Source organism: Amblyomma mixtum, chromosome 5 (genome assembly GCF_055824585.1).
Source record: "Amblyomma mixtum isolate Tamu chromosome 5, ASM5582458v1, whole genome shotgun sequence".
In the NCBI taxonomy this organism is placed as follows: domain Eukaryota; kingdom Metazoa; phylum Arthropoda; class Arachnida; order Ixodida; family Ixodidae; genus Amblyomma; species Amblyomma mixtum.
In genome coordinates this window covers 77,849,639-77,868,987 of record NC_143016.1, presented here as the reverse complement: position 1 = coordinate 77,868,987, position 19,349 = coordinate 77,849,639, and the positions used below count along the sequence as shown (strand labels likewise).

The 19,349-nt window shown below is 44.9% G+C and overlaps 1 pseudogene; it reads left to right on the top strand.

The window, feature by feature from the left end:
• The first annotated feature begins 208 nt into the window (after positions 1-208).
• The window catches only part of LOC149342736 (uncharacterized), a 119,135-nt pseudogene continuing 99,994 nt past the window's right edge, over positions 209-19,349 (top strand).

Here is a 19,349-nt window from a genome sequence, read left to right as displayed (position 1 = left end):
GCTCCTGTATTCCTGCACTTAGCTGCTGGCTCTATATTATGAGTCAAAAGAGCACAGAGACCCCAGGCAACTCTTTTAGCACGCGTTCCATTCCGACATATTTTTCTTATTAAAGCTTCCATTTATACCTGTCTTTGCTGCCGAGCAGAGTGGGCTCTTAACCGGCCAAGTGTTTCCCTGACCCCTGGCGGCACCTTTTCGGACCCCAATGAAGGCCGGGAGATGTGCGGCCAGGCGGCTGGTTCTCCTTAGGGACGCCCAGTTTCTTCACGCGCAACAAGCAGCTGCACCCCTGGAAGAGTGCTTCCCTCTGCTCGAACAAGTAAAGTGCATACCTGACCTGTTTTTGTGCTTCAGGAAGCTTGCAGCTGGCTCTTAGTCAGTGCAATAAGCGAAAGAACAGGTAAATTGCTTTAAGCTTTCATTTCCGGTAGCCCAGAGCAAGAGTTTTAGCGAAAAAAATTTTGCCTGAACACGCTGATTCCGCGCGATCATAAGTTTTATTAAGCACTAAATGCGCCAGAAAACGCCTGGAAAATAAGCGCCAGAAAATGGCATTCCTGCTTTATTTCACAGTATTTATGAATACTGGCCTGTACCGCAGGACCTTAGGAGCAGGAAATTTGTGTTTTTAACCTGAATCATAGACTTCATTAATTCCGGGAACTGTGCGCGTTGGACCAAATAAGGTGGAAAAAAAGTGCTCTGAAAGAATATAAGAATATGGGGAGTAAATTATGTAAATGTAAATTTCTCAGTGCGACTGCGAATGAAACGCTTTTTGCGGTAGAAGTGCCAATAATTTTGTGTTTGTTGGTAAAACGAGAAATAGATAATTTTGAGCAAATTAGCCATTTTGTTTGCTGCATACCCTCGTAAGGTTGTTAAAACGGCGTGGTTTTAAAGCTACCTTTCGCGTTCTTACCCTTTGTTCTATTAATCTTGTGCTAGAGACTGTCTCTTTAACTTGACAAATTAGAAAACTGCTTCACATTTTCAAGTACAGTCTTTGTCAAAAGTTTAGAGCCCAGGGGGTTCACTTCAAAGCTTTATGCTGGGACTCCAGTAGCATTCGCGGAAGTTCTACCTATTGCAGGAGGCAGTACCAGAAATCTTCTCACGTTCAGGAAATTTGGAGCACTAGAGATTCATTAAGAACGACACAGTGTGGCTCAAAAGAAAACCCCCTGGGCTCCAAACTTTTGACAAAGGCTGTACATTCCAGTGTAGCGTCGGCAGTGCGGAAACAGTAATTTAGGTGTACAACATGCGAACTCCGGGTTCGGTTCATCTGGAGCGCTTCTGGATGCATTTTTGAATTCTCAGCCGCATTTCTGCTGTTGCTAAACGAAAGGCTACTCTCAACATCCCTTCCTGTGCTGTCCGTCACTTAAGTGCTGTCCTTATCACAGAATTAAGCGCAATGTTTTCGAAAAGAAGTGCTTGCTTATATTTGTCTGCTGCGAAAATACGGGCTGCCCAGCTACTCTATCATAATATCACAAGAGCGCTCCTTATCTTAAGTCGTTAATATACTGCTATCATTGTTTGTCACTAGAGTCGTGAGAAAGGCAGATATAAATACAGCTGCCTGCTCTTTTCTTCCTTTGGTACCTGGCTCATATCAAAAGAAAGCTGCCTGCCGTTGTTGCTGACGACCCCTGTGTATATGGCGCATACCAGCTGCCTGTCACTGCTATATGACATCCTCCATGGCTTTACCATATTTGAACAAGATGGAGAAGAAAGCAGATTATTCTCTTTCTCCTGCACCATGTTCAAAGGTGGAAACGGCTGCATAACAAAAACAAAACCAGCCTTTCGACAACCTCATGTGGCTGCCGTCGAAATAAAAGACAGTCACACACGATACACTTTCCTAGTTTTATTCACCGCCATTAATTCTGCAACTCGATTATCCCTTATTTTGACAGTTCTAGAAAGGGCTACAAGCACTGGGAGGATGCACAATTCCATTTAATGAATTTTTCCTGCGGAGAAGCAAAGACAGGTGCCTAATTTTCTTGTCTGCGGAAAGCTTAGTGTGGTATAGAGGCGCGGCAGCGTGATAAATAGCGGGATATAAGTGAGACAAATGTAGCGCGAAGCCGAGTGACATTCTGCGACTCCGCATTCGTGAATGCTCACGGACCAGCCTCCACGCCCGCACTCTGGCACACCTACACCGCTTGCATCCCCCGCAATACCCAAATGTCTTTGCCTGGTGCAAGGATCCAACCACACTCACCCTCTTCATCTGGACACAAACACAGGAACAAAAATATTTAAAGCCAGATAACCCGGTCTTAAAGCGATGGTATGTACAGCAGACCAGAGCCGCCCTGGAGGGATAAGAAGAGCTCATCTGGATAGTTACCTCGTCGGCCAAGGCCGCAGAGATCGGACTAAAGGTACCCCCCCCCCGGCCTTCCTTCCCTAACAAATAAAACTTTTCTGCCCAACTACCTACTACCGGCCCGCGTGGCTGTTGTTGATCATTTCTAGGACTCACTTCACTAACTGCGCAGCCTGGCCGCTATAGAGTTTTTAATCTGCACTTAAAGATTAGCGTTGTTAAGGCTTTGCGCTCGCAGGGCAACTGAAGCGTTCTTGGAAATGGGCCATACGTCCAGTCAGCAACTGAAAAAACGGCACAACTATGCGCACGGCCTGACTGCACTATCCTTTCAGGCTGCCCAAGTGCGATCGGACTAACGTTATGGGAGTCGTTTTCCTTCTCCTCTTGGTAGCTCCGTCTCAAATGATTTATGACAGTTATAAAACTAAGGGGATAAGATCTCTTAGGAAGAAACGAAAATGCGGAAGGTGTACTCACGCGTATGCGAAAGACTGAAAAAAAAAACACAATAAAAAGAGCTCTTATCGAGCGGAAGGTTGCGCGCGGAGGTCGTGAGCCGGCATAAATCAACTGCGTAATAGGCAATTACAGTCGGTCGGCATTTCAGCGTACTCTAAGCATCGACGCATGGTGGTGCTCGGTGAACGTGGAACCCGATGTTCCCGCATATATCTACGCATTTATTTTAAACCGATTCTTATGCACCTGGCTTAATATTTTTTTCAGGGGAAAAGAGCGAGAATAAATGGCTGAAATACGAACGTCCTATTCCCTAATCTCTAGTTTTTCTGTGCTCTGGCTAAAAACACATCAGTTCTCCATGCTTCCGTGCATATTTCCTTTTTCCGGTCTCACTAATGCCCTCAGCCTCTTCTATTAATGCCTCTAGTTTTGTTCGGCCGAGCTCTGCAAGGTTTTTAACAAATATAAAAAGGAAAATTTGATAACCCACATTTTCGTAATACTCGCGGCAGGCTCACCTCACTTGATTTTTTGGGGGAACTAATATTGTTTTGCGTTCTACTTCACAGGGGGGAAAATTTGCCAAAAAATAGATGAGCTTTAGCGTTGGATGTTTGGCTGTTTGCAAGGCTTGCTTAGAGAAAGATCATCAAGACGAGCGAATGACGCGTAAGCTCATTCTGAAAGTAAATATTAATACACAATTGCTGCCAAAATAATGACGCCGATTCCTGTAGATATTTAAGGAAATCCTAAGCCGTTTTCATGGGGACGTAGAGTACGATCAACGTCTTTCGTTACACAGCTTTTGTATCAAAGAGCTAAGAGCGCTGCAGCCCCCATGTTACACATCGACCGATGGCACCTAGTTAACTCGACACTATGTATGAATTATGTATTCGAGGTTACACTTTCTTCTGAAAAGCGCAGTCCGTAATGATTTGACGGCTTGTAGTTCAGAGGATTCTTTTCGCAATCTTCAGTTTTTTGCCTAATACGTGCCTCTAGCACTCTGTGATCGTGTTGTGCCCAAGCGTGCACCAATCCTTACGCAAGAATCGATGCAAGCTGCCGCAGACGAAGGTTCTTTATGTGTGTGCATGTCGCAACACAGTGCCTATACTGCCGGCTACACCGCTCCACGATCTGATTTCGTTGGTTGCTCAGCGTTCTAGGCGTTCCTTTCACTGCCGTTATATCGCTTACTTTTGTTGTTTTTCCTAGTGTGATGAGCGTGGTAACTTCTTTATTGATTTCTTTCGTATGTAACATCTGCGCAGTTTGCGAATAATACATTCACGTTAGCCAATTCTTTACTAGTACATCGGTTCTGACGAGCTCCTGGGCAGGACGCCATTCTTCACTGTTAGTCCTTACTCTTACTGCCAGATCCACGGTAGGTCTTAATCAAACAAGGTTTATTCTCTGTTGCAACCATCACTTCACCTTTACTCTGTACGCGCCACATTTTTTTTTCAGCCCTGCGGAGTGGTCTCGTTATTGATGTGATGCAAGATCAGGAGGCAGAAAGACCAAAAATTTCAGGAAAAGAAAGAGTAAGACAATAAATGGGGCTTACTTAGGGAAAGAAATGTGGCTGAATTCCAGCTGATGGTGCAGCTTCGTTCCTCTGTGAAAAGAAGCAAAAAACTTAGCTGCCTTTCTCGACAGTGCAGCTCGGAAGAAATCCACTTAAATTAAATAAGAAAGCGAAATAGTTAATACAGTAAAGATACAGCTGGTTATAACTACCAAATACACTAGTTCTAGATCAAGTATAAAAAACCCGTTTAACAACACGTTCCTTGTATGTGAGCGATCTCTTGTATGAAAATAGAGAAAAAAATTCCAGGGAAACTGTTTCGAAGAATGCTTGGCAAGGGATACCATGGCAGTGACTTCCAGTCAGAAAAACAAATAAGACGAAATTCGAAAGCAAAACACAGCGAAGAAGTAAGTTTAAAATGAGTAAGGCAATTAATTACCTTGCTAACTCTGAACTATTTTGCTAGCTCTGTGCTCAGTACGAATCAAGTTGACTGCGAGCACCATTTTAGGAGCATGTGGCTGTAATATCACCTGAGTGCGTCCGGCTGCTTCGTAATTGATAGAATGGGTAGTTACTGTCGTCTTCTTGTGAAGAAAAGCGCCGTTTGTCAGTAGAAGTAGTCGCTTTGTTTTAAGTGTGACGTAACCAATTGACATCGGCAAAACGAAAAATTCGGCCTCCACTTCCATTTAATGCACCCCCCCCCCCCCCCCCCCCCAAAGTGTAGACATCAAATGAACGTGAAAGTTGCCTATGAAGAAAGCAAAAGTGCAGTAACTGTCTCAACCTCGGCGGAAAGAGCTGAACTGCACTGTGAGGGTACAGAGTGAATAGGAAAATAAGAAATAGAGCAAGAAGCCCAGTAGTGGAAGGATCCATCGCGCTGCCCATCTCCGAAGGTGGAAATCCGACCTTGGATGCGAGACAGAAGGAATAAAAATGATAAGGTCGCGATGTTAGCCCCACAAGCATCCTGTTTGCAGCCGCAACCTGTGTGAAAGGGAGGACAGGAAGAGAAAGAAAAGAAACGAAGGAAATAGTGGAAATGTGTTTACGGGAGCTGAAACGGGGCTATAGCGCATGGGGTGTATAGCTAGCGTTAACAAAAAAGTTTTCTTCCGAAATATGCGCAGATGGTGAGTTGGTGAAGCTGTTAATTATGAGCGCGCATTCGAGCAGGCCTATAAAGCACAATAAGGCGAAATATGGCGGGTTCAATTTGAAGGAAAATGAAATTAACGGCATAGACTCCCAAATGCAGCGCAGAGGGGGACTGTAGGAACGGAGAATACAGGCAAGTGAACAATAAGGTTCTCTTTTAAATGCAGATAAGAACGAGAAATCGAAAATTTGCACACTTTTCCCTTCTGGTAAACCGACCAGGAAAATGAAGGGTTAACAACAAGCATAAAAGTGATTAAGTAAAGCAAAAAGCCAAGTCCGCGTGCAGATAATTAACAATAAGTCCCACGTGCTCTTATCGTATAAAAACAAACGCGGATCTCCGGATCCACGCTCAGTGATGCATGTAGCGCTGTAGCAGGTTGAAATTTTAGATTGAAGCGTCACGAAATCAGAGCTCATTGACCATTAGAATTTTAAACCGACTCATTGAATTCCTGTTTCTGGAACTTGCATGCTGATTAGTCCAGATTTCTGAGTAGACCTTATTTTGTTGCAACTTGAGAAATTCAATTGTATTCCGGCAAACAGAGAAAAAAGTAGCGGGCCACCATAATATATGCGGCTCGATGCGCATTTCACTTGAAATCCCTCTATCCTCTAACTTTCACAAACCCAACGGTGCACATACTCAATTTTCACATGCACGTTCGCGAGTATAATGACTTAAAGAGCTCTTGCAGAACTGCTTACATGTGTAACAAGATTATCCACAGGATGAAAATTCCATCTCCATCCCTCGAAATTCAGCGAACTGTATCAGCCTACCCACTTGTAGTTCTTCCTTCCAAAGTGCAAAGCCTGCTAAGGCGGCTGGGTCCCCGATAAAGCAAGCTTATCTTTCTTAAGCTTATCTGTCCAGCCTGGCCAGCACACTTTTCTCCCCCGTCGAAGAGAACAGCAACAAAATTTCTTCTTGGATGGACGTCCACTTAACGGCTAAGTGCACTACCATTTTTGGAGTGATTTGTTCTCTTACCGAATTGGCAGCTATCTTTCAACGCTTTCTCGAAGAAGGAGGAGCGGTGGCGTGGGTGGAAGGAATGCGTGCTTTCATAATTCTACGAATAGCTGTATGCGGTACTGAAAGCAGTGCCCTGCCAGTTTCTTTCTTCGGCACAATAGCTTCTGACGCAGAGGAGGCGAACGGAGCGTACATTAGTTGCAACATCCCGGAGTTTAAATATAAAAGCCACCTCATGATCTGAAGAAAGAAATGAAGAATAAAAAAGTGTAATAAGAATAGATAAATTCAAACGTGTATTTGACTGACGTCGAAAGAACCCGCGGAGGTTCGTGATAGAAGAGAAAAATCACTCAGGGCACACAAGATCACAAGATGAACAAAGCGAAAACACCGTATCTAGGAAGAATAAACACATGCTTCGAAGCAGCAAGGAGAGGTGAAACAAGGTAAAGATCGAGAGGGCGCAAGAGAGGGAGAGGAAAAGCAAACGCGACAACAGACCGTGAAAATCTCGTCCAATCCAATAAGCCAGGCACGAAGTCGCAAGCACCGGCTGTTGCTAAGTGGATTGTGCTCTTTGCCTGCTTCTTCTTTGCAGGCACAGGTGAGATTGGAAGTATCTTCATGGACTGTGCTCCGTGAGGAAAGAATTCGTGGTGCCCCGTCGTGTTCTTTCATTTCGTTAAGAGCTGGAACACACGGTTTGAGTGCGGAGCTTGCTAGGTAATTACCACTATTCTTTAAGAACACACTGAAGCGATGAGCGTTCTGAAAAAGAGCAATTTTTCTACTGTCGAAGTCTGTGCTGTAGAAAGCATGGGCAATATTAGCCCGAAAAAAAATTATAAATGAAAAGGTTGGACATCGTTACGCAACTGAGCACCAGTAAGGTATGTACAACCGCCATGTGGCCTGGGAAGTTTTGACGGACCCTGTACACTCGCCGTCAGAAATAAATGGAAGGCGACTTTGTCAAAAAAATTAAATTTCTTTAAATCTAAAGCATCATGGTCCCTGTTTGTTGGGGAACATTGCAATTCGCACAATCACAATTAGGCTGCGCATATGTATTCAAGGGTGCATGAATTGGGGGGGTAATGATTAAATTTTTATGCGAAGCATACTACTTTAGCTACCACTTCAGCCCTTCACCGTGGTTATGCGCCTCCAAATCACGTGATACATGACGTCCCACCACGTGACTTGATGACGTCACGACAGTGGAGAAACAGGGGCCCACCTCGCGCCGTCGCTGTGGTTGTGCGCCTCCAAATTACGCGACACGATGATGCTTCGCATTCTCCAGGCTTAACCAAGTTAAGCCTTAGCCATTTTTTCGTTAATATTGCCTCCCATTTACTTCTCACGGCTCCTGTACATAGGCGGGCTGCGCTTTTTTCTTACTCACTGCATTATATGACGGTGAAAAGCATGGCGCTTACGCAGTTTTCAGAGTTGAGTTTAAAGGAAAATAAGAAAAGCGGAAGGCACCTGTCGTACAAGCAATGGCTCAGCGGAATTCATTAGCACCTAGCGTTGCAACTATCGACGATCTTCATTGTTTTCAATCCGCGCTTCACTCATTCTTCCAATCTCAATGCACTTTAAAATAATTTTCCCTTTATATTCACCGTTGCTTCAGGTGCTAGTTTTCGTTGTGAAGTAAAAAAGAAACTGTTCCCAAGGTTTTGTTTTCTTCATTTCACTTATATTTTGTAGCAGTATGTTTTTATTACAATATCAGTGTATGTACCGTAGATTTTTTTGTTTTTCTCTCTAATACCCGGTGTCTATTTGTGGTTTTTATTGCATTTCTGTATTTGCCTGTACTATGAAGGTTTTTGTATGCAAAAATCCACCAAATTTATTTCCCTTCGGGTCCTTATGGTATGCAAATATATAAATAAATAAAAAATACCTGAACGCAAAATATTGAATTTAAGGAAACAAAGCTAACTAGCAGGAAAAATATATGGGGAGGGAAAAAAAACTTGGACGACACTTAAGCAGCCTTAAAACTACTACGCAATTGTACTAAACATTTGACTAATACAGTTCCCCCTTCGAGTTATTGATCAATTCGCTCTCGCCCTACCATAAGCTTGCCGTCACGATTACCAAAATTGGTAGAGCGACTGCTCCGGTGAAGCGGTGGTCCCGGGTTCGAATCCCTGACCAGGACGAACTTTTCTTTAACTACGAAGTTTCTGTAAAAGCTGTGTAGCTTTTCCCTGTAGCCGTATGGCTGCGCTTGGGTGGATGTCAATGAGTAATTACTCCCTCATTATACCATTACAGATATCTCCCGCGCATGTACTCCTTTACTTCATGAAGCGGTCGCATAGGGACTTCATCACACTGAACAAACACTCCTCAGTGATGCAGATTTGGCGCTTCCGGCTCGCGACCCAAAGGCCGAAGGGTTGATACTAAGACAGAACTGCCTGTCTGGTTGGGTTTAATAAATTATTCACAGTCTCCGTAGACCGTCCCGTCATGTGGCGGTAATAGAGAGAAACGCCAGAAAGTGGGTACTGCGGGAGGCCGGGAACGACATCTCAAGCGCGTTGCTGACCTGCTCAGAGATGTAAGCTCATCTTTCTTCATTTCTTAATACTTCATGACCAAATGCGAAATCCGAAGACTGCGTTGGTGCTTTAATGTTCAGGACGAGCCGTCTGTAGCCAGAAATTAATTCATACTTGACGACGATACGCAGGAGAAGTAAGATTGGAGGGTGAGCCGGCAGATTTGTGTGCGAATCACCGTCACTAAAAATTGCCCTTGCACATTTTACATGCAGGTTTTATTCTAGAGCACCATGGCTAATAAAAACGCAGCTGCTTAGCGTGCTTTGACAAAATGCGAATATTTTTGCTAGGAGGTGTTTCCACCGCCAGAAATTATTTTTGGCCCTAGAAGTGCAAAAACCAGGTGAGTAATAAAGGGGTGACGTTTCTCTGGAATTTTCTAATTTTTCAAGCCTGGTGGTTTCTAAGCCAGTGAGTGACATGGTGGCTGTCCTATAAGTGCTGACAGGACCACCCAATACGGTCTTGTAGGGTGCGACGTTTATTTCGGCCTTCGCCACATCTGACCGTGTTGGGGGCGAGCAATTACACGAGTAACCTTCTTATTGAGCTTCTACATGCTGCCAGGATCATACTTCACGCTATAGAAACCATATGATCGAAACCGCCATGCGACCAACCTTGTTTCTGCGTTTTCTGTATTGCGGTTGATCCAGCGGGCTATAGCAGCACGTTCCAGCAAAAGTTATCAGAAACAGAAGCAATGAAAAATTGGCTGTGGTTTAATTGAGCTATACCTAATGAGATGAGCAAAAAACCAGCCTCCATCGCTCCGCAGAGTCGAGCCTCCAACTGAAGCGAGCGTGGAGAGGAGCGCGCTATATGTGGCTAATAAGGTGGTCGTATCACGTGGTACGACGGAGGCTTGACGCAGCGACGAGGCGAGTGCCGCAGCGAATGAGGAGCTGGGCTCCAGCTGTGGTTAGTCACGTGGTAGACGTTAGGAGTGTGAGGCCCGGCTCAAGGTCAAAGTGAAACCTTGTTGTCCTTGAAAGTTGCTGCTTGGAGAGTGAAGCATTCGCTTCAAAAGCTGAATTTGCCTTCCGCTTGTAGGCGCGGACTGCACCGAGCACTTCACAGGTCTCGCTGGAAAGTAAGAACTTAATAGCAACATGCTTAAACCGCCAAGAGAGAGAAACCGCTTTTCGCTGTTTCCATGTTCGAAAAGTTCAAAACGCACCAATGAGTGCAGCGCTTTTTCTTTCCCACTGAGTCCTGAAGGAGGTCTAATAAAAATTGTTGCTTCCTTCCTTCCTTTCATTTAATCCTATTGTCAAGCGGCAGCTGGCACACCGTCGGACACTGAATAAGTGCTTCCTGCCGCATTCTTCACGTGGCACAAGCTTTGCCCACATGTTAGACGCCGCGACGCGTAGCACATGAGCCGAACTAGTCCGTGAGCATTGCGGCAAAACAGGGGAAGTCTATTTACCTTACAAAGGGAAGTATGTGAAGCTCCGATGTCAACACGTAAGCGATCTAACACAAGATTTCACGCTACACTGAAAGATGCAACGTGCGCTCGATCATCGCCTTTTCACCTTCAAATAAACATAGAATCCCGGCCTAATCTGCTCATATGTGGCTCATTCGATGTCCTTGGGTGTGTGAGCTACTGATTTAAACTGGCATACTGTTGCCCCGTGCAGCAACATGCACAAAGCCAACACTGTGCTGCAGCGCACTCAGTCCAGAGTTTCCTTCTTCCAGGGAGCCATCTTGAATTTCGTCGCGCCACCTAGAGGTAGTGAACACTGCGAAAAACTAAAGCGTGAGACAATTCCAATCGAAAGATTTGTAATTTAGAAAACATGACTTTTCTGAACTGGCTCGGGTCCTTCTTAAAGGCTGACAGGGGACTGTTGGCTTGCGTCTTTGGAGAGGCGGAAAGAAAGAATGCGGCGTTGTAAAGAATGCGAGGGGGATGGGGGCGCCGATTTTAGGTCTACACAGGAGGAGATTGCTCTTTGTGGAGTTGACATAGTTTACAGTGGTTTGAATATTAATTGTCAGGCTCGAGCATGAGTCTCTTTCAGGAATGGGTTTCTGCTACGGTCACTGTGGTTCTGAGGCAGCCCATTCTCTGCTCGGCCACCGTTTTATCTTCGAAGAGAAAGTGTCTTCTATCTTCAGAGACATTTCGTAATGATGGTTTGATCATGTTACAACTCTGTGGGTACCGTCACCGCCATCTCAGTGAATAGAAATTTCGTTTCACCGCCGACGTTTTCTCAAGTATGTGTCTTCTAATGCGGTCGCATTAAAAGCATCGAGCTCCTGAAGAAAGTCTTCGTGAAGCAAGTCTTCGGGAACCAAGTCTTCGTGATACAAGCCTTAGTGATGCAAGTCTTCGTGAAGCAAGTCTTCGGGAAGCAAGTCTTCGTGATACAAGCCTTAGTGATGCAAGTCTTAGTGATACAAGCCTTCGTGAAGCTAGTCTTCGGGAAACAAAGTCTTCGTGATACAAGTGTTAGCGATGGAAGTCTTAGTAATGCAAGTCTTCGTGAAGCAAGTATTCGGAAAGCAAGTCTTTGTGATACAGGTGTTCGTGATGCAAGTCTTAGTGAGGCAAGCCTTAGTGATGCAAGCCTTCGTGAAGCCAGTCATCGGGAAAAAAGTCTTCGCGATGCAAGTCTTCGTGAAGTCTTCGTAGAGCGCTTAGTAGCACGCAGCACAAATTATTACTCTCGTCCCCGTGAATAATCGTTTGCTCTGTAGCAGCTTCAAGGATACTATTGGTTAAAAATTGGTGAGAAATATTCCGATAAATCGTTGCTGGATATTCATTTTTGCGCGAGGGCGGCTTCTCAAGTAAACACATTTGAGAATTCCATTAAAAATTTTTTTGGCAGAAAGAAAAAATCCTTTCGGATGATCGTTCTGCAGTAAAATACTTTCTAGGTCTCTACAGAAGCAAAAAAAGAAAATGTAAGCGAACATTAGGAAATGGTCTATCATTATACTTCAGTACGCACTTTCCTTTATTTTGCTTCGAATCAGTGGGCATGCTAATGCGGGAAGCCACGGAAACCATAGACCGCTTTTGCATTATCTCGAGGCTGTCGCGATACCTCCGCAGTGCTCGACGCCAGTTTCCCTTAACAGCGAGAAAAAAAAAAGTGAAAAGAGAGTGGTCGAAAGTACCGGACAATAATACGCTGCTCGCGCTGATGTTGAGTATTCAGGATGAATTACTTTTTTATCATTTTTTGCACACGCTAGTGTTTGTTCGTTTCTGAATTCGGTGAAATGCGTTTCCCTTTCCAAAAATTTCAAATCCTCTCAAAAATCAGTACATTAACTTTTAACCAGCATTAAATTTTTATTGATTTAGTGCCGGAATATTTGATGAAATCGATAACAAATATTTCAGTTTCTTTACGACATATGAAAGAAATTTTCATGCCAAGGACTGTGCGATGTGACCGCAGATGTAAAAGTGCGCATCTTTGTGCAACTGAGGTTTCCACGCATGTCTTCTTTTGCTTTATTTTTGTCTTATTGCAAGCGGATATATCTGACCGCGAATACTTGAAGGGCACCACACCAGAGATAGGAGAAGAGGTTCGAGCTTGGTATCGATTCTTGATCGAGATTCACCTCGCTGTCAACAAAAAAGGAAAGAACACCAAACGAATGACCTCAAGTAGCAGGCACTTGAGGACCTTTATGGTCTCTAATTTTCCAAGCTTTCATTAAGTTTTGCGTTATTTATATCGTATACATTGCTCTCACTTCGCTACGAAGTTGCCCGAGCTTTGTTTTTTCTTCGGGCAGGTTTTCACAAACTGAATACTGCAGTCGCTCAATAATAGGTTAGGGCCTCTGGGAACTCCTCTGCTTACCTTTCATTATTTCATTTCTGCGTTTCCTTTTGAGCTTCATTCACCATCTAGGGCTACTCTATCTCTTCATTTCTGGTACCCGTTCTCAAATTTTTTCTCCTCTTTCCTGGCTGCCTTTCTTGCTTCATCTACTTACCGCTTACATGTTGCTCTCATGTGACTTTAGTGCCATGATGATTATTAAGTCCTCCTTGAACATCACGGCGTCTCGCGTGGATTGTACTCAACCAGACACGCGCGTCAGCTTTTCTACCTATGCATTCAATGAACCTACGGACTCTTCCAGGTAGCTTGGAAGGTGCAATGAATAACCCACTCTTGAGTCGTCTTCCTTCTGAGGGTCAGCGACCAGATCTCGTATGGAGCATCATATGAAAGGCTGTGCTTAAGCCCAAACAAAACAAGGCTTGCCCTTCGAATCGTTGTTTTTTTTACCATCTCTTTCTCACTTAACCTTGCTTAACGTCGCGGGTTCTGCAGTGCTTCCAAATGTAATGGTGTTCGTTTCTTAACCATAAAAAGAGAAGCCAAGGGATCAAAGCTCTAGATAGTCGTTCACAGCCAGGCTTGTGAACTATTCATTTATTTTCTTCATTGTCTTATGCCTCGAGGTTCGCTTTCGTCAGGTAGAAACAGTTGACACTTCTCCGTTACCCCTTCTACTTCAAGACAGAAAGAAAACTCCAACCATGAAGGAAGCAGAGAGGTTGAGTGAAATTTTGAGAGCAAAAAACAAGCGAAGGCACCAAGAAGGAAAATTCACTGAAGTGTTGCGAGAATAAGGAGAGTAAGAAATAACCGCAATAACTTCGACGGGCATCTTATATTTACCTTTAACGCAATTTTTAAGCAAACGTTGTATTCTGAAGCACCGAAACACGTAGCCTCAACGTTCGGATTCATGCAGGTATTGTCTGTTTCAGAAACTCGCGTTAGTTTACGCGAGTGTTAAGAATGCGAATGTTACGGCTCACTGGCAGCAAAACTAGCACAAGGATGCGTCAGGAAAATATCTGTAATTTGCCTTCTCTAAGAGGCGCTTTAAGAAATTACTACTATAGGACTTTCTGGAGTTCTACATAAAGCGAGCTATATGATGGCTAGGCGTAAACCGACATATAATATTTTACGCCTGCTGACAGCTGAGTCCTGCCGAACGCCCGGGTAGTCTGTCTTATCTATCAGATTAGGGAAGCACTGCCGTATAGTCCTACTCCTTCACACCGGCACCATGGCTTACTTCGGTGACACTCTGTTGTCTTGCAGCAAATTATGCAACAATAGTTAATTTACGTACAGTTAACAAGTAAAGCACACATGGCTAAATGTATTCATAATTGGTTGCGATGAAAGAATTGAACCTATAACTAGGAACGTTTATGAGAGAAGGGGCATGTCTCATTAAAATATGGACATATAGCTGAATAGATTAAAGGTGTACCTGACAGCAAAGGTTCGCCAATAAACTGCTGAAGGTGATTCCACAACAGGCTAAGCACCTAAAACACACTTCAGGCGTAAAGAGTTCATGTTGCTCTTTGATGTAAATTGAATGAGCACGTGTTGTTACAGAGTGTTTAGGGCCATTTTAGAGCAGCACGCATTGACATTGCATGCAATGCATTAGGAGGATTCAATATTTATTTTTTCATTAAAGCAGAAGGGAAGCGAGTCGAGTTGGCTGTGTATGATAAGGAGGCATTTTAAAGCGCACACAAAGACGCAAGAACCGAGTGCAAGAGAAAAATCTTTCAGTCAATTCACTGGAAAATATTCACGCAGTTACATATTCACATCATATTTACGTTTCGGCTAGTGCGCTAGGCAGAGGGCATAACCAGGGACTTTGGTTCATCGAATGGACGAATACCTTGTTAAGGTCACTGCAGCTTATATTCAATATATCCCCTGTATTGAGACTGCGTGTTAACCTGATATGCTCGCACGAGCCCTATCGCGAGGACGCATACATGGCACTGCAGATTATAGAGTGTCTTCTATCACATAGCTTGCGTGAAGTGTAAATTAAGTTATTGGGAGCTCTGGGTATGAGTGGAGGCAATATAACACAGATATGTTTGATAGAGATGTAGTCTAGTTATATGCAGTGATGATTTATGCTGCAGTCTTTAGGGGCGTGGTGCATAGTTAACCGAGCTAGCGTAACCTTGTTATAACCCGGCCGCTGTTTCTGATTAAAAAAAGCTTCGTCTTCGAGGTTTCCTTACCTGCCGCCTTCCCTCCTTTTCTGTTCCGAGTCGACCACTTGCGTCAATTAGACGGCCTGCTCGTGTGTTATTTACTGCTAGAACTTTTTCATCATTTTATTTTTTGCTCCTAGCTAATGAATGCCTTAATCCACGGCATTAATTAATCCGCTTCGGAGCTTGAGTTCAGCAACCACCGGAAGTGCTGTAGGCAGCAGTTTCTGTCTGTAGGTGACCGTAACCTATTATCTAGGTTCATTTCAGACTTGAACCCGGAACCAGCAGCACGCATCAGTGCTTGTAGAGTTGTACATGCAGTGCTTGGGACAGGAGGACTTTTTTTAATTAATCTACTTAATGTGACGCTGAGCCTCTTAATAAAAGTGCGCATTCTCAAAGGATCGCTGAAATTTGGCTGCTGTACACTGCAGCTCCAAAGAGATGAAACCATTTAGGGGACGGGAATTTTTGAATGGGCTTCTGGAAGGAAAGTTCACGAAATGACTTCTTTAGGGTTTTAACTGAAAGAAAAATCATAACGAAAGGTAGTGCGATATAAAACTGAATAAAGTGCTGGTCAGGAGTAGTGGCGCATGACCACCATTCGCTTCGATCTCGCACCACGAAGGAAGAGCAAAATCCATGCCTAACGGAGCAAAATTTTCAGTGAAAGTCTTCCCTTAGCAAAAACTAATACGTTTGGAATATACGGAGGGCTATTTAAAATGTATTTTAAACATATTTTGTATTCATGAATGCACTAAAAATATGCAGGAAATACGTTTCTGAAATTTCATGCTTGGTATTCGAAATATATTTTTAAAATGTGCCAAAAATACCTCACTTAAAGCATACTTCGAGCCCTTTTCAAATACATGAAAAAATATGCATGCAGTTTTAGCATCTTGTCAGTGTATTAAAAGTGTATTTTCGGAAATATGAAATTAATTCATCGAAAGTATACTTCAATTCTAGAAAACGGGCAGCCCTTGTAAACGTATATGTATCCAGTTTTAGCATCTTGTCAATGTATTAAAAGTGAACTTTCGTAAATATGAAATTAATTCATCCGAAATATACTTCAATTCTAACAAACGGGCAGTCCTTTCAAAACGTCTTTGCACACTTCTAGCTGCCATGAACAGTCGAGTGCTCGAAATCGTGTTTCGGGAAATGGCATTTGCGTGTCGTCAATGTATTTGAAGTGTACTTCCGTAAATACGCAATTAATTCGTCCAAAGAACACTGAAATTCTAGCAAATTGGCAGTCCGCATTAGCATGTTTGCAGCGCACTACAAGCTGTCGTTGAACAATGTAATGCTCAAAATCGAGTTTCGGGACATCGCATTTTGGTGCTGGCCATCTATTTAAATTGTACTTTCGTAAATACGCAATTAATCCGTCTGAAGTATATTTAAATTCTAAAAAATGGGTTGTCCGCGTAAACATATTTGCATTACACTTCAAGCTACCGTGGAACAATCTAGGGCTTGAAATGACTTTTCAGCGAAGAGTGAAAACTTTCCCTTTCTTGTCATCCTTTCGTTTATGGTAACTTCTAGCAGGAAGGTGATCACCACCCCTGCTACACGGGCGCTTCGAATGCCTTCCAGCCGAATGTCATCTAACGATGCTACACGTGTTTTGTCTAAGGGAGTGCTTGAAGATAGTATTACGCCAATGAATATTAACCGCGTCAGCATGAAATTTCCCCGGGAGTGCGCCGATGAGACACGACTGCACTCATACTGTTGTTTACATCGCTTGTTTACATAACATAAAACGCAATCTGCGCTTTGGTTCTATTAAACAATCTGTGTTCTTTTTTACTGGTTGTACTCGTGATTGTTTACGCAGTCCGACAATGTGTGGGAAGCGATGATGCGATCGCACGCCTGAGAAAGCCGGGTTGTTGGCATCGCGCAGGACTGGCGCTTCTCGCTTCTTGTCCCGGCTTTCTCCGACGTGACCAGTACTTTTTTTTTAAACTACATTATCCAGAAGTATGTCTGGCGACTGTTCGCTTTAACTGAAACGGCCGAACTTGTTATCCACAAGCTAGCGACGGCGACGACTGCTGCTGGCCGTAAAGCACGGCTCGGCAGTCTGGGTCACACCGGCGATTCCCGTTCATTGTACGCGTGCCCTGCGATGTAAGCAATAGTTGATTTCAGGTCACTGTTGCCAAAACTACACCTGGTGACCATTTGCATTCGCTAAAGCTTGTGATTCGCTCTTCACAACCGCCGAAATCACAGATCCAACCCTGCGAACTCGCTGGGCCTAGTCGTCGCGGAAGGGAACAGAGCCGTCGTCGATTGAAACTGATTTGGCAAGCGCTTATCGCTGGTGAGTGTTCAGGTATGCACACGTGAAATATAGCCGTTCGTTTCGCTCATTTAGAAGCGCGAGCATGTACACACCGCCGCCTCATCACCGTGCTCTCGCTCAGCCGCCGACAAGGCTGACCGTCCGCCGACCGGATTCGTCGGTGTCGTTGGCCTGAAAAACGTGTCCCTCTAGAATCATATTATAGTAAACTAGATATTTCACTATAATTACATGCTGTTGTTCAGCGTGATATATACTGTCGTTGTCGGACTAGTGTGACCGCCGTCGTCGTCGTCGCTGTACACTGGAAACGAGCTGAGGCTTTCGAATGCGTTTCGAAAGTGTCGTGCAGCACCGCGGCAGTCCGTCGAGTCCGAATGTCATTCCTGTTCTCGGATGTCATTCCACTCAATGTCCTTCGAACATTTCCGTGTGGGAACGTGATAGCATTATACCAGCAAAAGCGCCTTGGGTACTTCTGGGTCCGAATAAGCCAGCGGAAAGGACCCCGTCTGGCAGGGCAGACCGGCTCCCTTACATGCCCATGTATCTATTGGTTGACAGTTCGACTCCTGACCTGTGCCTTACGCAAGTTTCAACTAGCAATTCCGTTCTCAATTAATCGCAGATTCCAACGCGACAAGTCGGGTACTTCTGCGATAATTTGGCAGCTCACAGTACTTGCGCAAAAAAAGGCCTCACTGTGCAAAATAGTGCGTCGCTTTCGCTGGGTATATATGCGGTAAGCCAAGTATATCGCTTGTCGTAGGATTTCTTGTTTGCTGTGTGTAGGTATCTGCCGTGTAGGTATGTCATTCCACTCAATGTCCTTCGAACATTTCCGTGTGGGAACGTGATAGCATTATACCAGCAAAAGCGCCTTGGGTAGCCGTTCGTTTCGCTCATTTAGAAGCGCGAGCATGTACACACCGCCGCCTCATCACCGTGCTCTCGCTCAGCCGCCGACAAGGCTGACCGTCCGCCGACCGGATTCGTCGGTGTCGTTGGCCTGAAAAACGTGTCCCTCTAGAATCATATTATAGTAAACTAGATATTTCACTATAATTACATGCTGTTGTTCAGCATGTACGCGGCTTCGTGAGTAACTCGGTAGCTGGTGGACGCTTCGGTGTGTGTTCCGGCCGCCGGCTTGCGTCGGTGGCCGGTGTGTGACCTTTCGACGTACTGTTTTGTTAAGGTGTCCTTCGGCTGGCGGGCGCCTCATTATGGTGAGCCAGCCACCTACAAAGGCTCTGGCCTTTGATGTTGTCGTCCCTGAGGTGGCTAGTCCGGAGGATGTCGTCGATGCGACAGCCTCCGTTGTTGGATTGGAGGAAGTGTACTGCGTCCAGCACTTCGGTGGACGCAACTACCAAGTCACTGTGAAAAGTGAAGCCGCCATGGCTAAAATCGTTGAAGCTTCCTGCCTCACCATCGGCAAGGAACGCGTCGCCATCGTTCCCCTGAGCCCGCAAGTGACCCAGGTGACTGTTCTTTTTCTGCCCGCACGTGTACCCAGTGACGCCCTTGCCAAGGCTCTCTCCCCTTTTGGCAAGGTGCTGCACATCAGTCGCGGCGTCATGGGATCGCGTCCCACTGTCACCACCGGGACCCGCTACGTGCGGATTGAAATGAAACCAGAGTCACCCGTACCCAACTACATCAAGGTCGCGGGCCACCGCGTGACGTGCGACTACAATGGCATGCAGCGCGTTTGCCGGCGTTGCGGGTCCACTGCGCACTTCAGGGCACAGTGCACGGCTCCTTTCTGCGCCCGCTGTGGGGTCTTTGGGCACCAAGGCCAGGGTTGCGTGCTGCCATGTCGTCGTTGTGGTGATCCGCACGCTACTGTGGC